This window comes from Aphelocoma coerulescens, unplaced genomic scaffold (assembly GCF_041296385.1).
Source record: "Aphelocoma coerulescens isolate FSJ_1873_10779 unplaced genomic scaffold, UR_Acoe_1.0 HiC_scaffold_57, whole genome shotgun sequence".
In the NCBI taxonomy this organism is placed as follows: Eukaryota; Metazoa; Chordata; class Aves; order Passeriformes; family Corvidae; genus Aphelocoma; species Aphelocoma coerulescens.
The window spans coordinates 404857-422998 of NW_027183916.1; positions in this window are offsets into that span (position 1 = coordinate 404857).

The following is an 18142-nucleotide window of genomic DNA, read 5'->3' on the forward strand; positions in this document are numbered from 1 at the left end:
CCAGCCCTCCCCCACCAGGTTTTTGGAAAAAAGAACTTTCCTGGGAAGAAAGTGAAAGAGATAAAACCTATTTTTTTAACAAACACACAGGAAAAGGATAGCAATGCTAAATATTAAAAGCTCTCGCTGTGCAGAGAAAGCTGGGATAATTTGAGAGTCCTTCCGTGTTTCGGTGGGGTCTCCTGAAACATCCATAGACAGCGAGGCCCGTGCAAAGAAACAGGGAGCGATTCTTGAGAGAAGTTGCAGAGCTCTTTCTTCTCCAGCCACATGGGCGGGGCACTGCCAAAGAACTGAGCAATCACAGCACAACCAGGGCCCTCCTCGCACAGGGCAACACAAAATAAGCAGTGCTGAACAGGATTAGGGCACATGTGAGCAGGGAGCAGGGAGACCCCGTGCCCAGGCCATGCCTCTACCCCAGGGTCCCCTCTCCCATGACCTCATGGCAGGGGGGAGGAACCCCAACACTTCCGTAGGTGTAGTCTCTCTCCTCCTCCTTGCAGCTGGCTCATGGGCCCACATTCAGGGCCCCCACCTCGGGAGAAAATTCTCCCAATGTGCTCTGATGTTGAAAGAGTCAAGAAGAGAAGGGGAAAAAACCCCCAAAGTCCCAGGAAAACAAAGTTCAACTCTCCATCTCCCCCCAGAGAAAAGGAGCTGAAAACTGGCTAAAAAGAAACAAAGTTGCTTCCTCTGCTCTTGCTGCAAGCAGGATGCAGAGGAGTGTGTATGTGTGTCCTTGAACAAACGCTCTGAGAAGTTTGTCCGGTTTTTTTCCTCTCCCCCCTCTCAGGCTCAGTTGAAAGGCACAGAAACGCACAAAGTTCACTTCTGGGCATAGAGCAGCAATAGGGGATACACACGATAAAGTCACCCCAAGACACAGGGACAGAGAATTCAGTGGAAAGACTCCGAGAATTCTGCTCCCAGAGATCATTCCTGCTCACACTGACCCTTGTAGAAAGGGGACATCGTTCCAGGCAGCCTGTACTGAGCATGTGGCTCCTGAGTGGGGTTTGTTGTTTAGGAAACCTGCTCCGGCTTTTCCATTCTTTCCTTCCAAACAGGAAAACTTCTCCTGGGGCTGTGTGCAGGCAGAGCCCTGAGGAGAGCAGGTGGCACATGGTGCGCTGGGCTGGGACAGCCAGCTGCAGAGCTCAAGGGAAGAAGCCCAAAGTGTCACAATGGCTCCTTGCCTTCACATGCAACACCTGGGTCACAATGGTCTCCTTGATTCCATGAGGCCCCACTGTGTCACAATGGCTCCTTGGTTCCATCAGGTTCCGCAGTGTCACCATGGTCTCCTTTGATCCGCATTGTCATCATGGACAATTGGTTCCATGAGGCCCCGCAGTGTCACAATGGTCCCTTGCTTCCATAGCTTTTACGTTGTAACAATGGACTCCTTGCTTCTATGAGCTAGCCTGCTTTTTGCAGAGGTGTCTTTGGTTCCCACAAGGCCCCGCTGTGTCTCAGTGCACCCTGGCTTCCATGTGGATCTGGAGTATCACAAAGGCTCCTTGGTTCCACCAGGTCCTGCTGTGTCACAATGGGTCCTGTGGTCCCTGAGGCCCTCCAAAGTCATTGTGGAGGCTTGCTTCCATGAGGTTCCATTATGTGCCAGTGGTCATCTTGGTTCCAGGAGTTTCCTTAGTGTCACAATGCTCTCCATGCTTCCATTAGGCCCTGCTTTGCCACAATGGTCCCCTTGTTTCCATGAGGCCCCGCTGTGTCACAATGGACCTATGGTTCCATGATGTTGCGTGGTGTCACCGTGCTCTTCTTGAATCCGCCGTGTAACCATGGACCATTGGTTCCATGCAGCCGTGTCACAATGGGCTCCTTGATTCCATGATTCCCCACGGTGTCACAATGGAGCCTTGTTTCTAGGAGGTTCTGTACTGTCACAATTGCCTCCTTGATGCCATCAGCCCCTGCAGTGTCACAATGGCTCCTTGGTTCCATGAGGAACACAATAGCTTGGCATAAGCATTGAGCAACAGCTGCTGAACACACCTGGCAACATCTGCTTGCATCAAAAGAGTGCTTCAAGCTGACAATGGCACCAGCAGCTTCCATCTGCAACAGAGACCCAGGAAAGGACAGGCTGTGCCGGTTTGGACAAATGTGGAGGAAAATATCCTCTGATAGAAGGCAGGTTACACCCAGCCCTCCCCCACCAGGTTTTTGGAAGAAAGAACTTTCCTGGGAAGAAAGTGAAAGAGATAAAAACTATTTTTTTAACAAACACACAGGAAAAGGATAGCAATGCTAAATATTAAAAGCTCTCGCTGTGCAGAGAAAGCTGGGATAATTTGAGAGTCCTTCTGTGTTTCGGTGGGGTCTCCTGAAACATCCATAGACAGCGAGGCCCGTGCAAAGAAACAGGGAGCGATTCTTGAGAGAAGTTGCAGAGCTCTTTCTTCTCCAGCCACATGGGCGGGGCACTGCCAAAGAACTGAGCAATCACAGCACAACCAGGGCCCTCCTCGCACAGGGCAACACAAAATAAGCAGTGCTGAACAGGATTAGGGCACATGTGAGCAGGGAGCAGGGAGACCCCGTGCCCAGGCCATGCCTCTACCCCAGGGTCCCCTCTCCCATGACCTCATGGCAGGGGGGAGGAACCCCAACACTTCCGTAGGTGTAGTCTCTCTCCTCCTCCTTGCAGCTGGCTCATGGGCCCACATTCAGGGCCCCCACCTCGGGAGAAAATTCTCCCAATGTGCTCTGATGTTGAAAGAGTCAAGAAGAGAAGGGGAAAAAACCCCCGAAGTCCCAGGAAAACAAAGTTCAACTCTCCATCTCCCCCCAGAGAAAAGGAGCTGAAAACTGGCTAAAAAGAAACAAAGTTGCTTCCTCTGCTCTTGCTGCAAGCAGGATGCAGAGGAGTGTGTATGTGTGTCCTTGAACAAACGCTCTGAGAAGTTTGTCTGGCTTTTTTTTCCTCTCCCCCCTCTCAGGCTCAGTTGAAAGGCACAGAAATGCACAAAGTTCACTTCTGGGCATAGAGCAGCAATAGGGGATACACACAATAAAGTCACCCCAAGACACAGGGACAGAGAATTCAGTGGAAAGACTCCGAGAATTCTGCTCCCAGAGATCATTCATTCCTGCTCACACTGACCCTTGTAGAAAGGGGACATCGTTCCAGGCAGCCTGTACTGAGCATGTGGCTCCTGAGTGGGGTTTGTTGTTTAGGAAACCTGCTCCGGCTTTTCCATTCTTTCCTTCCAAACAGGAAAACTTCTCCTGGGGCTGTGTGCAGGCAGAGCCCTGAGGAGAGCAGGTGGCACATGGTGCGCTGGGCTGGGACAGCCAGCTGCAGAGCTCAAGGGAAGAAGCCCAAAGTGTCACAATGGCTCCTTGCCTTCACATGCAACACCTGGGTCACAATGGTCTCCTTGATTCCATGAGGCCCCACTGTGTCACAATGGCTCCTTGGTTCCATCAGGTTCCGCAGTGTCACCATGGTCTCCTTTGATCCGCACTGTCATCATGGACAATTGGTTCCATGAGGCCCCGCAGTGTCACAATGGTCCCTTGCTTCCATAGCTTTTACGTTGTAACAATGGACTCCTTGCTTCTATGAGCTAGCCTGCTTTTTGCAGAGGTGTCTTTGGTTCCAACAAGGCCCCGCTGTGTCTCAGTGCACCCTGGCTTCCATGTGGATGTGGAGTATCACAAAGGCTCCTTGGTTCCACCAGGTCCTGCTGTGTCACAATGGGTCCTGTGGTCCCTGAGGCCCTCCAAAGTCATTGTGGAGGCTTGCTTCCATGAGGTTCCATTATGTGCCAGTGGTCATCTTGGTTCCAGGAGTTTCCTTAGTGTCACAATGCTCTCCATGCTTCCATTAGGCCCTGCTTTGCCACAATGGTCCCCTTGTTTCCATGAGGCCCCGCTGTGTCACAATGGACCTATGGTTCCATGATGTTGCGTGGTGTCACCGTGCTCTTCTTGAATCCGCAGTGTAACCATGGACCATTGGTTCCATGCAGCCGTGTCACAATGGGCTCCTTGATTCCATGATTCCCCACGGTGTCACAATGGAGCCTTGTTTCTAGGAGGTTCTGTACTGTCACAATTGCCTCCTTGATGCCATCAGCCCCTGCAGTGTCACAATGGCTCCTTGGTTCCATGAGGAACACAATAGCTTGGCATAAGCATTGAGCAACAGCTGCTGAACACACCTGGCAACATCTGCTTGCATCAAAAGAGTGCTTCAAGCTGACAATGGCACCAGCAGCTTCCATCTGCAACAGAGACCCAGGAAAGGACAGGCTGTGCCGGTTTGGACAAATGTGGAGGAAAATATCCTCTGATAGAAGGCAGGTTACACCCAGCCCTCCCCCACCAGGTTTTTGGAAGAAAGAACTTTCCTGGGAAGAAAGTGAAAGAGATAAAAACTATTTTTTTAACAAACACACAGGAAAAGGATAGCAATGCTAAATATTAAAAGCTCTCGCTGTGCAGAGAAAGCTGGGATAATTTGAGAGTCCTTCTGTGTTTCGGTGGGGTCTCCTGAAACATCCATAGACAGCGAGGCCCGTGCAAAGAAACAGGGAGCGATTCTTGAGAGAAGTTTCAGAGCTCTTTCTTCTCCAGCCACATGGGCGGGGCACTGCCAAAGAACTGAGCAATCACAGCACAACCAGGGCCCTCCTCGCACAGGGCAACACAAAATAAGCAGTGCTGAACAGGATTAGGGCACATGTGAGCAGGGAGCAGGGAGACCCCGTGCCCAGGCCATGCCTCTACCCCAGGGTCCCCTCTCCCATGACCTCATGGCAGGGGGGAGGAACCCCAACACTTCCGTAGGTGTAGTCTCTCTCCTCCTCCTTGCAGCTGGCTCATGGGCCCACATTCAGGGCCCCCACCTCGGGAGAAAATTCTCCCAATGTGCTCTGATGTTGAAAGAGTCAAGAAGAGAAGGGGAAAAAACCCCCAAAGTCCCAGGAAAACAAAGTTCAACTCTCCATCTCCCCCCAGAGAAAAGGAGCTGAAAACTGGCTAAAAAGAAACAAAGTTGCTTCCTCTGCTCTTGCTGCAAGCAGGATGCAGAGGAGTGTGTATGTGTGTCCTTGAACAAACGCTCTGAGAAGTTTGTCTGGCTTTTTTTTCCTCTCCCCCCTCTCAGGCTCAGTTGAAAGGCACAGAAATGCACAAAGTTCACTTCTGGGCATAGAGCAGCAATAGGGGATACACACAATAAAGTCACCCCAAGACACAGGGACAGAGAATTCAGTGGAAAGACTCCGAGAATTCTGCTCCCAGAGATCATTCATTCCTGCTCACACTGACCCTTGTAGAAAGGGGACATCGTTCCAGGCAGCCTGTACTGAGCATGTGGCTCCTGAGTGGGGTTTGTTGTTTAGGAAACCTGCTCCGGCTTTTCCATTCTTTCCTTCCAAACAGGAAAACTTCTCCTGGGGCTGTGTGCAGGCAGAGCCCTGAGGAGAGCAGGTGGCACATGGTGCGCTGGGCTGGGACAGCCAGCTGCAGAGCTCAAGGGAAGAAGCCCAAAGTGTCACAATGGCTCCTTGCCTTCACATGCAACACCTGGGTCACAATGGTCTCCTTGATTCCATGAGGCCCCACTGTGTCACAATGGCTCCTTGGTTCCATCAGGTTCCGCAGTGTCACCATGGTCTCCTTTGATCCGCACTGTCATCATGGACAATTGGTTCCATGAGGCCCCGCAGTGTCACAATGGTCCCTTGCTTCCATAGCTTTTACGTTGTAACAATGGACTCCTTGCTTCTATGAGCTAGCCTGCTTTTTGCAGAGGTGTCTTTGGTTCCAACAAGGCCCCGCTGTGTCTCAGTGCACCCTGGCTTCCATGTGGATCTGGAGTATCACAAAGGCTCCTTGGTTCCACCAGGTCCTGCTGTGTCACAATGGGTCCTGTGGTCCCTGAGGCCCTCCAAAGTCATTGTGGAGGCTTGCTTCCATGAGGTTCCATTATGTGCCAGTGGTCATCTTGGTTCCAGGAGTTTCCTTAGTGTCACAATGCTCTCCATGCTTCCATTAGGCCCTGCTTTGCCACAATGGTCCCCTTGTTTCCATGAGGCCCCGCTGTGTCACAATGGACCTATGGTTCCATGATGTTGCGTGGTGTCACCGTGCTCTTCTTGAATCCGCAGTGTAACCATGGACCATTGGTTCCATGCAGCCGTGTCACAATGGGCTCCTTGATTCCATGATTCCCCACGGTGTCACAATGGAGCCTTGTTTCTAGGAGGTTCTGTACTGTCACAATTGCCTCCTTGATGCCATCAGCCCCTGCAGTGTCACAATGGCTCCTTGGTTCCATGAGGAACACAATAGCTTGGCATAAGCATTGAGCAACAGCTGCTGAACACACCTGGCAACATCTGCTTGCATCAAAAGAGTGCTTCAAGCTGACAATGGCACCAGCAGCTTCCATCTGCAACAGAGACCCAGGAAAGGACAGGCTGTGCCGGTTTGGACAAATGTGGAGGAAAATATCCTCTGATAGAAGGCAGGTTACACCCAGCCCTCCCCCACCAGGTTTTTGGAAAAAAGAACTTTCCTGGGAAGAAAGTGAAAGAGATAAAAACTATTTTTTTAACAAACACACAGGAAAAGGATAGCAATGCTAAATATTAAAAGCTCTCGCTGTGCAGAGAAAGCTGGGATAATTTGAGAGTCCTTCCGTGTTTCGGTGGGGTCTCCTGAAACATCCATAGACAGCGAGGCCCGTGCAAAGAAACAGGGAGCGATTCTTGAGAGAAGTTGCAGAGCTCTTTCTTCTCCAGCCACATGGGCGGGGCACTGCCAAAGAACTGAGCAATCACAGCACAACCAGGGCCCTCCTCGCACAGGGCAACACAAAATAAGCAGTGCTGAACAGGATTAGGGCACATGTGAGCAGGGAGCAGGGAGACCCCGTGCCCAGGCCATGCCTCTACCCCAGGGTCCCCTCTCCCATGACCTCATGGCAGGGGGGAGGAACCCCAACACTTCCGTAGGTGTAGTCTCTCTCCTCCTCCTTGCAGCTGGCTCATGGGCCCACATTCAGGGCCCCCACCTCGGGAGAAAATTCTCCCAATGTGGTCTGATGTTGAAAGAGTCAAGAAGAGAAGGGGAAAAAACCCCCAAAGTCCCAGGAAAACAAAGTTCAACTCTCCATCTCCCCCCAGAGAAAAGGAGCTGAAAACTGGCTAAAAAGAAACAAAGTTGCTTCCTCTGCTCTTGCTGCAAGCAGGATGCAGAGGAGTGTGTATGTGTGTCCTTGAACAAACGCTCTGAGAAGTTTGTCCGGTTTTTTTCCTCTCCCCCCTCTCAGGCTCAGTTGAAAGGCACAGAAACGCACAAAGTTCACTTCTGGGCATAGAGCAGCAATAGGGGATACACACGATAAAGTCACCCCAAGACACAGGGACAGAGAATTCAGTGGAAAGACTCCGAGAATTCTGCTCCCAGAGATCATTCCTGCTCACACTGACCCTTGTAGAAAGGGGACATCGTTCCAGGCAGCCTGTACTGAGCATGTGGCTCCTGAGTGGGGTTTGTTGTTTAGGAAACCTGCTCCGGCTTTTCCATTCTTTCCTTCCAAACAGGAAAACTTCTCCTGGGGCTGTGTGCAGGCAGAGCCCTGAGGAGAGCAGGTGGCACATGGTGCGCTGGGCTGGGACAGCCAGCTGCAGAGCTCAAGGGAAGAAGCCCAAAGTGTCACAATGGCTCCTTGCCTTCACATGCAACACCTGGGTCACAATGGTCTCCTTGATTCCATGAGGCCCCACTGTGTCACAATGGCTCCTTGGTTCCATCAGGTTCCGCAGTGTCACCATGGTCTCCTTTGATCCGCATTGTCATCATGGACAATTGGTTCCATGAGGCCCCGCAGTGTCACAATGGTCCCTTGCTTCCATAGCTTTTACGTTGTAACAATGGACTCCTTGCTTCTATGAGCTAGCCTGCTTTTTGCAGAGGTGTCTTTGGTTCCCACAAGGCCCCGCTGTGTCTCAGTGCACCCTGGCTTCCATGTGGATCTGGAGTATCACAAAGGCTCCTTGGTTCCACCAGGTCCTGCTGTGTCACAATGGGTCCTGTGGTCCCTGAGGCCCTCCAAAGTCATTGTGGAGGCTTGCTTCCATGAGGTTCCATTATGTGCCAGTGGTCATCTTGGTTCCAGGAGTTTCCTTAGTGTCACAATGCTCTCCATGCTTCCATTAGGCCCTGCTTTGCCACAATGGTCCCCTTGTTTCCATGAGGCCCCGCTGTGTCACAATGGACCTATGGTTCCATGATGTTGCGTGGTGTCACCGTGCTCTTCTTGAATCCGCCGTGTAACCATGGACCATTGGTTCCATGCAGCCGTGTCACAATGGGCTCCTTGATTCCATGATTCCCCACGGTGTCACAATGGAGCCTTGTTTCTAGGAGGTTCTGTACTGTCACAATTGCCTCCTTGATGCCATCAGCCCCTGCAGTGTCACAATGGCTCCTTGGTTCCATGAGGAACACAATAGCTTGGCATAAGCATTGAGCAACAGCTGCTGAACACACCTGGCAACATCTGCTTGCATCAAAAGAGTGCTTCAAGCTGACAATGGCACCAGCAGCTTCCATCTGCAACAGAGACCCAGGAAAGGACAGGCTGTGCCGGTTTGGACAAATGTGGAGGAAAATATCCTCTGATAGAAGGCAGGTTACACCCAGCCCTCCCCCACCAGGTTTTTGGAAGAAAGAACTTTCCTGGGAAGAAAGTGAAAGAGATAAAAACTATTTTTTTAACAAACACACAGGAAAAGGATAGCAATGCTAAATATTAAAAGCTCTCGCTGTGCAGAGAAAGCTGGGATAATTTGAGAGTCCTTCCGTGTTTCGGTGGGGTCTCCTGAAACATCCATAGACAGCGAGGCCCGTGCAAAGAAACAGGGAGCGATTCTTGAGAGAAGTTTCAGAGCTCTTTCTTCTCCAGCCACATGGGCGGGGCACTGCCAAAGAACTGAGCAATCACAGCACAACCAGGGCCCTCCTCGCACAGGGCAACACAAAATAAGCAGTGCTGAACAGGATTAGGGCACATGTGAGCAGGGAGCAGGGAGACCCCGTGCCCAGGCCATGCCTCTACCCCAGGGTCCCCTCTCCCATGACCTCATGGCAGGGGGGAGGAACCCCAACACTTCCGTAGGTGTAGTCTCTCTCCTCCTCCTTGCAGCTGGCTCATGGGCCCACATTCAGGGCCCCCACCTCGGGAGAAAATTCTCCCAATGTGCTCTGATGTTGAAAGAGTCAAGAAGAGAAGGGGAAAAAACCCCCAAAGTCCCAGGAAAACAAAGTTCAACTCTCCATCTCCCCCCAGAGAAAAGGAGCTGAAAACTGGCTAAAAAGAAACAAAGTTGCTTCCTCTGCTCTTGCTGCAAGCAGGATGCAGAGGAGTGTGTATGTGTGTCCTTGAACAAACGCTCTGAGAAGTTTGTCTGGCTTTTTTTTCCTCTCCCCCCTCTCAGGCTCAGTTGAAAGGCACAGAAATGCACAAAGTTCACTTCTGGGCATAGAGCAGCAATAGGGGATACACACAATAAAGTCACCCCAAGACACAGGGACAGAGAATTCAGTGGAAAGACTCCGAGAATTCTGCTCCCAGAGATCATTCATTCCTGCTCACACTGACCCTTGTAGAAAGGGGACATCGTTCCAGGCAGCCTGTACTGAGCATGTGGCTCCTGAGTGGGGTTTGTTGTTTAGGAAACCTGCTCCGGCTTTTCCATTCTTTCCTTGCAAACAGGAAAACTTCTCCTGGGGCTGTGTGCAGGCAGAGCCCTGAGGAGAGCAGGTGGCACATGGTGCGCTGGGCTGGGACAGCCAGCTGCAGAGCTCAAGGGAAGAAGCCCAAAGTGTCACAATGGCTCCTTGCCTTCCCATGCAACACCTGGGTCACAATGGTCTCCTTGATTCCATGAGGCCCCACTGTGTCACAATGGCTCCTTGGTTCCATCAGGTTCCGCAGTGTCACCATGGTCTCCTTTGATCCGCACTGTCATCATGGACAATTGGTTCCATGAGGCCCCGCAGTGTCACAATGGTCCCTTGCTTCCATAGCTTTTACGTTGTAACAATGGACTCCTTGCTTCTATGAGCTAGCCTGCTTTTTGCAGAGGTGTCTTTGGTTCCAACAAGGCCCCGCTGTGTCTCAGTGCACCCTGGCTTCCATGTGGATGTGGAGTATCACAAAGGCTCCTTGGTTCCACCAGGTCCTGCTGTGTCACAATGGGTCCTGTGGTCCCTGAGGCCCTCCAAAGTCATTGTGGAGGCTTGCTTCCATGAGGTTCCATTATGTGCCAGTGGTCATCTTGGTTCCAGGAGTTTCCTTAGTGTCACAATGCTCTCCATGCTTCCATTAGGCCCTGCTTTGCCACAATGGTCCCCTTGTTTCCATGAGGCCCCGCTGTGTCACAATGGACCTATGGTTCCATGATGTTGCGTGGTGTCACCGTGCTCTTCTTGAATCCGCAGTGTAACCATGGACCATTGGTTCCATGCAGCCGTGTCACAATGGGCTCCTTGATTCCATGATTCCCCACGGTGTCACAATGGAGCCTTGTTTCTAGGAGGTTCTGTACTGTCACAATTGCCTCCTTGATGCCATCAGCCCCTGCAGTGTCACAATGGCTCCTTGGTTCCATGAGGAACACAATAGCTTGGCATAAGCATTGAGCAACAGCTGCTGAACACACCTGGCAACATCTGCTTGCATCAAAAGAGTGCTTCAAGCTGACAATGGCACCAGCAGCTTCCATCTGCAACAGAGACCCAGGAAAGGACAGGCTGTGCCGGTTTGGACAAATGTGGAGGAAAATATCCTCTGATAGAAGGCAGGTTACACCCAGCCCTCCCCCACCAGGTTTTTGGAAAAAAGAACTTTCCTCGGAAGAAAGTGAAAGAGATAAAAACTATTTTTTTAACAAACACACAGGAAAAGGATAGCAATGCTAAATATTAAAAGCTCTCGCTGTGCAGAGAAAGCTGGGATAATTTGAGAGTCCTTCCGTGTTTCGGTGGGGTCTCCTGAAACATCCATAGACAGCGAGGCCCGTGCAAAGAAACAGGGAGCCATTCTTGAGAGAAGTTGCAGAGCTCTTTCTTCTCCAGCCACATGGGCGGGGCACTGCCAAAGAACTGAGCAATCACAGCACAACCAGGGCCCTCCTCGCACAGGGCAACACAAAATAAGCAGTGCTGAACAGGATTAGGGCACATGTGAGCAGGGAGCAGGGAGACCCCGTGCCCAGGCCATGCCTCTACCCCAGGGTCCCCTCTCCCATGACCTCATGGCAGGGGGGAGGAACCCCAACACTTCCGTAGGTGTAGTCTCTCTCCTCCTCCTTGCAGCTGGCTCATGGGCCCACATTCAGGGCCCCACCTCGTGAGGAAATTCTCCCAATGTGCTCTGATGTTGAAAGAGTCAAGAAGAGAAGAAGGGAAAAAAAACCCCCGAAGTCCCAGGAAAACAAAGTTCAACTCTCCATCTCCCCCCAGAGAAAAGGAGCTGAAAACTGGCTAAAAAGAAACAAAGTTGCTTCCCTCTGCTCTTGCTGCAAGCAGGATGCAGAGGAGTGTGTATGTGTGTCCTTGAACAAACGCTCTGAGAAGTTTGTCCGGTTTTTTTTCCTCTCCCCCCTCTCAGGCTCAGTTGAAAGGCACAGAAATGCACAAAGTTCACTTCTGGGCATAGAGCAGCAATAGGGGATACACATGATAAAGTCACCCCAAGACACAGGGAGAGAGAATTCAGTGGAAAGACTCCGAGAATTCTGCTCCCAGAGATCATTCATTCCTGCTCACACTGACCCTTGTAGAAAGGGGACATCGTTCCCGGCAGCCTGTACTGAGCATGTGGCTCCTGAGTGGGGTTTGTTGTTTAGGAAACCTGCTCCGGCTTTTCCATTCTTTCCTTGCAAACAGGAAAACTTCTCCTGGGGCTGTGTGCAGGCAGAGCCCTGAGGAGAGCAGGTGGCACATGGTGCGCTGGGCTGGGACAGCCAGCTGCAGAGCTCAAGGGAAGAAGCCCAAAGTGTCACAATGGCTCCTTGCCTTCCCATGCAACACCTGGGTCACAATGGTCTCCTTGATTCCATGAGGCCCCACTGTGTCACAATGGCTCCTTGGTTCCATCAGGTTCCGCAGTGTCACCATGGTCTCCTTTGATCTGCACTGTCATCATGGACAATTGGTTCCATGAGGCCCCGCAGTGTCACAATGGTCCCTTGGTTGCATAGCTTTTACGTTGTAACAATGGACTCCTTGCTTCTATGAGCTAGCCTGCTTTTTGCAGAGGTGTCTTTGGTTCCAACAAGGCCCCACTGTGTCTCAGTGCACCCTGGCTTCCATGTGGATCTGGAGTATCACAAAGGCTCCTTGGTTCCACCAGGTCCTGCTGTGTCACAATGGGTCCTGTGGTCCCTGAGGCCCTCCAAAGTCATCATGGATGCTTGCTTCCATGAGGTTCCATTATGTGCCAGTGGTCATCTTGGTTCCAGGAGTTTCCTTAGTGTCACAATGCTCTCCATGTTTCCATGATTCCCCACAATGTCACAATGCTCTCCAGGCTTCCATTAGGCCCTGCTTTGCCACAATGGTCCCCTTGTTTCCATGCGGCCTTGCTGTGTCACAATGGACGTACAGTTCCATGATGTTGCGTGGTGTCACCGTGCTCTTCTTGAATCCGCCGTGTAACCATGGACCATTGGTTCCATGCAGCCGTGTCACAATGGGCTCCTTGATTCCATGATTCCCCACGGTGTCACAATGGAGCCTTGTTTCTAGGAGGTTCTGTACTGTCACAATTGCCTCCTTGATGCCATCAGCCCCTGCAGTGTCACAATGGCTCCTTGGTTCCATGAGGAACACAATAGCTTGGCATAAGCATTGAGCAACAGCTGCTGAACACACCTGGCAACATCTGCTTGCATCAAAAGAGGGCTTCAAGCTGACAATGGCACCAGCAGCTTCCATCTGCAACAGACACCCAGGGAAAGGACAGGCTGTGCCGGTTTGGACAAATGTGGAGGAAAATATCCTCTGATAGAAGGCAGGTTACACCCAGCCCTCCTCCACCAGCTTCGGGAAAAAAGAATTTTCCTGGGAAGAAAGTGAAAGAGATAAAAACTACTTTTTTAACAAACACACAGGAAAAGGATAACAATGCTAAATATTAAAACCTCTCGCTGTGCAGAGAAAGCTGGGATAATTTGAGAGTCCTTCCGTGTTTCGGTGGGGTCTCCTGAAACATCCATAGACAGCGAGGCCCGTGCAAAGAAACAGGGAGCGATTCTTGAGAGAAGTTTCAGAGCTCTTTCTTCTCCAGCCACATGGGCGGGGCACTGCCAAAGAACTGAGCAATCACGGCACAACCAGGGCCCTCCTGGCACAGGGCAACACAAAATAAGCAGTGCTGAACAGGATTAGGGCACATGTGAGCAGGGAGCAGGGAGACCCCCCGTGCCCAGGCCATGCCTCTACCCCAGGGTCCCCTCTCCCATGACCTCATGGCAGGGGGGAGGAACCCCAACACTTCCGTAGGTGTAGTCTCTCTCCTCCTCCTTGCAGCTGGCTCATGGGCCCACATTCAGGGCCCCCACCTCGGGAGAAAATTCTCCCAATGTGCTCTGATGTTGAAAGAGTCAAGAAGAGAAGAAGGGAAAAAAAACCCCCGAAGTCCCAGGAAAACAAAGTTCAACTCTCCATCTCCCTCCAGAGAAAAGGAGCTGAAAACTGGCTAAAAAGAAACAAAGTTGCTTCCTCTGCTCTTGCTGCAAGCAGGATGCAGAGGAGTGTGTATGTGTGTCCTTGAACAAACGCTCTGAGAAGTTTGTCTGGCTTTTTTTCCTCTCCCCCCTCTCAGGCTCAGTTGAAAGGCACAGAAATGCACAAAGTTCACTTCTGGGCATAGAGCAGCAATAGGGGATACACATGATAAAGTCACCCCAAGACACAGGGACAGAGAATTCAGTGGAAAGACTCCGAGAATTCTGCTCCCAGAGATCATTCATTCCTGCTCACACTGACCCTTGTAGAAAGGGGACATCGTTCCCGGCAGCCTGTACTGAGCATGTGGCTCCTGAGTGGGGTTTGTTGTTTAGGAAACCTGCTCCGGCTTTTCCATTCTTTCCTTGCAAACAGGAAAACTTCTCCTGGGGCTGTGTGCAGGCAGAGCCCTGAGGAGAGCAGGTGGCACATGGTGCGCTGGGCTGGGACAGCCAGCTGCAGAGCTCAAGGGAAGAAGCCCAAAGTGTCACAATGGCTCCTTGCCTTCCCATGCAACACCTGGGTCACAATGGTCTCCTTGATTCCATGAGGCCCCACTGTGTCACAATGGCTCCTTGGTTCCATCAGGTTCCGCAGTGTCACCATGGTCTCTTTTGATCCGCACTGTCATCATGGACAATTGGTTCCATGAGGCCCCGCAGTGTCACAATGGTCCCTTGGTTGCATAGCTTTTACGTTGTAACAATGGACTCCTTGCTTCTATGAGCTAGCCTGCTTTTTGCAGAGGTGTCTTTGGTTCCAACAAGGCCCCACTGTGTCTCAGTGCACCCTGGCTTCCATGTGGATCTGGAGTATCACAAAGGCTCCTTGGTTCCACCAGGTCCTGCTGTGTCACAATGGGTCCTGTGGTCCCTGAGGCCCTCCAAAGTCATCATGGATGCTTGCTTCCATGAGGTTCCATTATGTGCCAGTGGTCATCTTGGTTCCAGGAGTTTCCTTAGTGTCACAATGCTCTCCATGTTTCCATGATTCCCCACAATGTCACAATGCTCTCCAGGCTTCCATTAGGCCCTGCTTTGCCACAATGGTCCCCTTGTTTCCATGCGGCCTTGCTGTGTCACAATGGACGTACGGTTCCATGATGTTGCGTGGTGTCACCGTGCTCTTCTTGAATCCGCCGTGTAACCATGGACCATTGGTTCCATGCAGCCGTGTCACAATGGGCTCCTTGATTCCATGATTCCCCACGGTGTCACAATGGAGCCTTGTTTCTAGGAGGTTCTGTACTGTCACAATTGCCTCCTTGATGCCATCAGCCCCTGCAGTGTCACAATGGCTCCTTGGTTCCATGAGGAACACAATAGCTTGGCATAAGCATTGAGCAACAGCTGCTGAACACACCTGGCAACATCTGCTTGCATCAAAAGAGGGCTTCAAGCTGACAATGGCACCAGCAGCTTCCATCTGCAACAGACACCCAGGGAAAGGACAGGCTGTGCCGGTTTGGACAAATGTGGAGGAAAATATCCTCTGATAGAAGGCAGGTTACACCCAGCCCTCCTCCACCAGCTTCGGGAAAAAAGAATTTTCCTGGGAAGAAAGTGAAAGAGATAAAAACTACTTTTTTAACAAACACACAGGAAAAGGATAACAATGCTAAATATTAAAAGCTCTCGCTGTGCAGAGAAAGCTGGGATAATTTGAGAGTCCTTCCGTGTTTCGGTGGGGTCTCCTGAAACATCCATAGACAGCGAGGCCCGTGCAAAGAAACAGGGAGCGATTCTTGAGAGAAGTTTCAGAGCTCTTTCTTCTCCAGCCACATGGGCGGGGCACTGCCAAAGAACTGAGCAATCACGGCACAACCAGGGCCCTCCTGGCACAGGGCAACACAAAATAAGCAGTGCTGAACAGGATTAGGGCACATGTGAGCAGGGAGCAGGGAGACCCCCCGTGCCCAGGCCATGCCTCTACCCCAGGGTCCCCTCTCCCATGACCTCATGGCAGGGGGGAGGAACCCCAACACTTCCGGAGGTGTAGTCTCTCTCCTCCTCCTTGCAGCTGGCTCATGGGCCCACATTCAGGGCCCCCACCTCGGGAGAAAATTCTCCCAATGTGCTCTGATGTTGAAAGAGTCAAGAAGAGAAGAAGGGAAAAAAAACCCCCGAAGTCCCAGGAAAACAAAGTTCAACTCTCCATCTCCCTCCAGAGAAAAGGAGCTGAAAACTGGCTAAAAAGAAACAAAGTTGCTTCCTCTGCTCTTGCTGCAAGCAGGATGCAGAGGAGTGTGTATGTGTGTCCTTGAACAAACGCTCTGAGAAGTTTGTCTGGCTTTTTTTTCCTCTCCCCCCTCTCAGGCTCAGTTGAAAGGCACAGAAATGCACAAAGTTCACTTCTGGGAATAGAGCAGCAATAGGGGGATACACATGATAAAGTCACCCCAAGACACAGGGACAGAGAATTCAGTGGAAAGACTCCGAGAATTCTGCTCCCAGAGATCATTCATTCCTGCTCACACTGACCCTTGTAGAAAGGGGACATCGTTCCCGGCAGCCTGTACTGAGCATGTGGCTCCTGAGTGGGGTTTGTTGTTTAGGAAACCTGCTCCGGCTTTTCCATTCTTTCCTTGCAAACAGGAAAACTTCTCCTGGGGCTGTGTGCAGGCAGAGCCCTGAGGAGAGCAGGTGGCACATGGTGCGCTGGGCTGGGACAGCCAGCTGCAGAGCTCAAGGGAAGAAGCCCAAAGTGTCACAATGGCTCCTTGCCTTCCCATGCAACACCTGGGTCACAATGGTCTCCTTGATTCCATGAGGCCCCACTGTGTCACAATGGCTCCTTGGTTCCATCAGGTTCCGCAGTGTCACCATGGTCTCTTTTGATCCGCACTGTCATCATGGACAATTGGTTCCATGAGGCCCCGCAGTGTCACAATGGTCCCTTGCTTCCATAGCTTTTACGTTGTAACAATGGACTCCTTGCTTCTATGAGCTAGCCTGCTTTTTGCAGAGGTGTCTTTGGTTCCAACAAGGCCCCGCTGTGTCTCAGTGCACCCTGGCTTCCATGTGGATGCGGAGTATCACAAAGGCTCCTTGGTTCCACCAGGTCCTGCTGTGTCACAATGGGTCCTGTGGTCCCTGAGGCCCTCCAAAGTCATTGTGGAGGCTTGCTTCCATGAGGTTCCATTATGTGCCAGTGGTCATCTTGGTTCCAGGAGTTTCCTTAGTGTCACAATGCTCTCCATGCTTCCATTAGGCCCTGCTTTGCCACAATGGTCCCCTTGTTTCCATGAGGCCCCGCTGTGTCACAATGGACCTATGGTTCCGTGATGTTGCGTGGTGTCACCGTGCTCTTCTTGAATCCGCCGTGTAACCATGGACCATTGGTTCCATGCAGCCGTGTCACAATGGGCTCCTTGATTCCATGATTCCCCACGGTGTCACAATGGAGCCTTGTTTCTAGGAGGTTCTGTACTGTCACAATTGCCTCATTGATGCCATCAGCCCCTGCAGTGTCACAATGGCTCCTTGGTTCCATGAGGAACACAATAGCTTGGCATAAGCATTGAGCAACAGCTGCTGAACACACCTGGCAACATCTGCTTGCATCAAAAGAGGGCTTCAAGCTGACAATGGCACCAGCAGCTTCCATCTGCAACAGAGACCCAGGAAAGGACAGGCTGTGCCGGTTTGGACAAATGTGGAGGAAAATATCCTCTGATAGAAGGCAGGTTACACCCAGCCCTCCCCCACCAGGTTTTTGGAAAAAAGAACTTTCCTGGGAAGAAAGTGAAAGAGATAAAACCTATTTTTTTAACAAACACACAGGAAAAGGATAACAATGCTAAATATTGAAACCTCTCGCTGTGCAGAGAAAGCTGGGATAATTTGAGAGTCCTTCCGTGTTTCGGTGGGGTCTCCTGAAACATCCATAGACAGCGAGGCCCGTGCAAAGAAACAGGGAGCGATTCTTGAGAGAAGTTTCAGAGCTCTTTCTTCTCCAGCCACATGGGCGGGGCACTGCCAAAGAACTGAGCAATCACAGCACAACCAGGGCCCTCCTCGCACAGGGCAACACAAAATAAGCAGTGCTGAACAGGGTTAGGGCACATGTGAGCAGGGAGCAGGGAGACCCCCCGTGCCCAGGCCATGCCTCTACCCCAGGGTCCCCTCTCCCATGACCTCATGGCAGGGGGGAGGAACCCCAACACTTCCGTAGGTGCAGTCTCTCTCCTCCTCCTTGCAGCTGGCTCATGGGCCCACATTCAGGGCCCCCACCTCGGGAGAAAATTCTCCCAATGTGCTCTGATGTTGAAAGAGTCAAGAAGAGAAGAAGGGAAAAAAAACCCCCGAAGTCCCAGGAAAACAAAGTTCAACTCTCCATCTCCCTCCAGAGAAAAGGAGCTGAA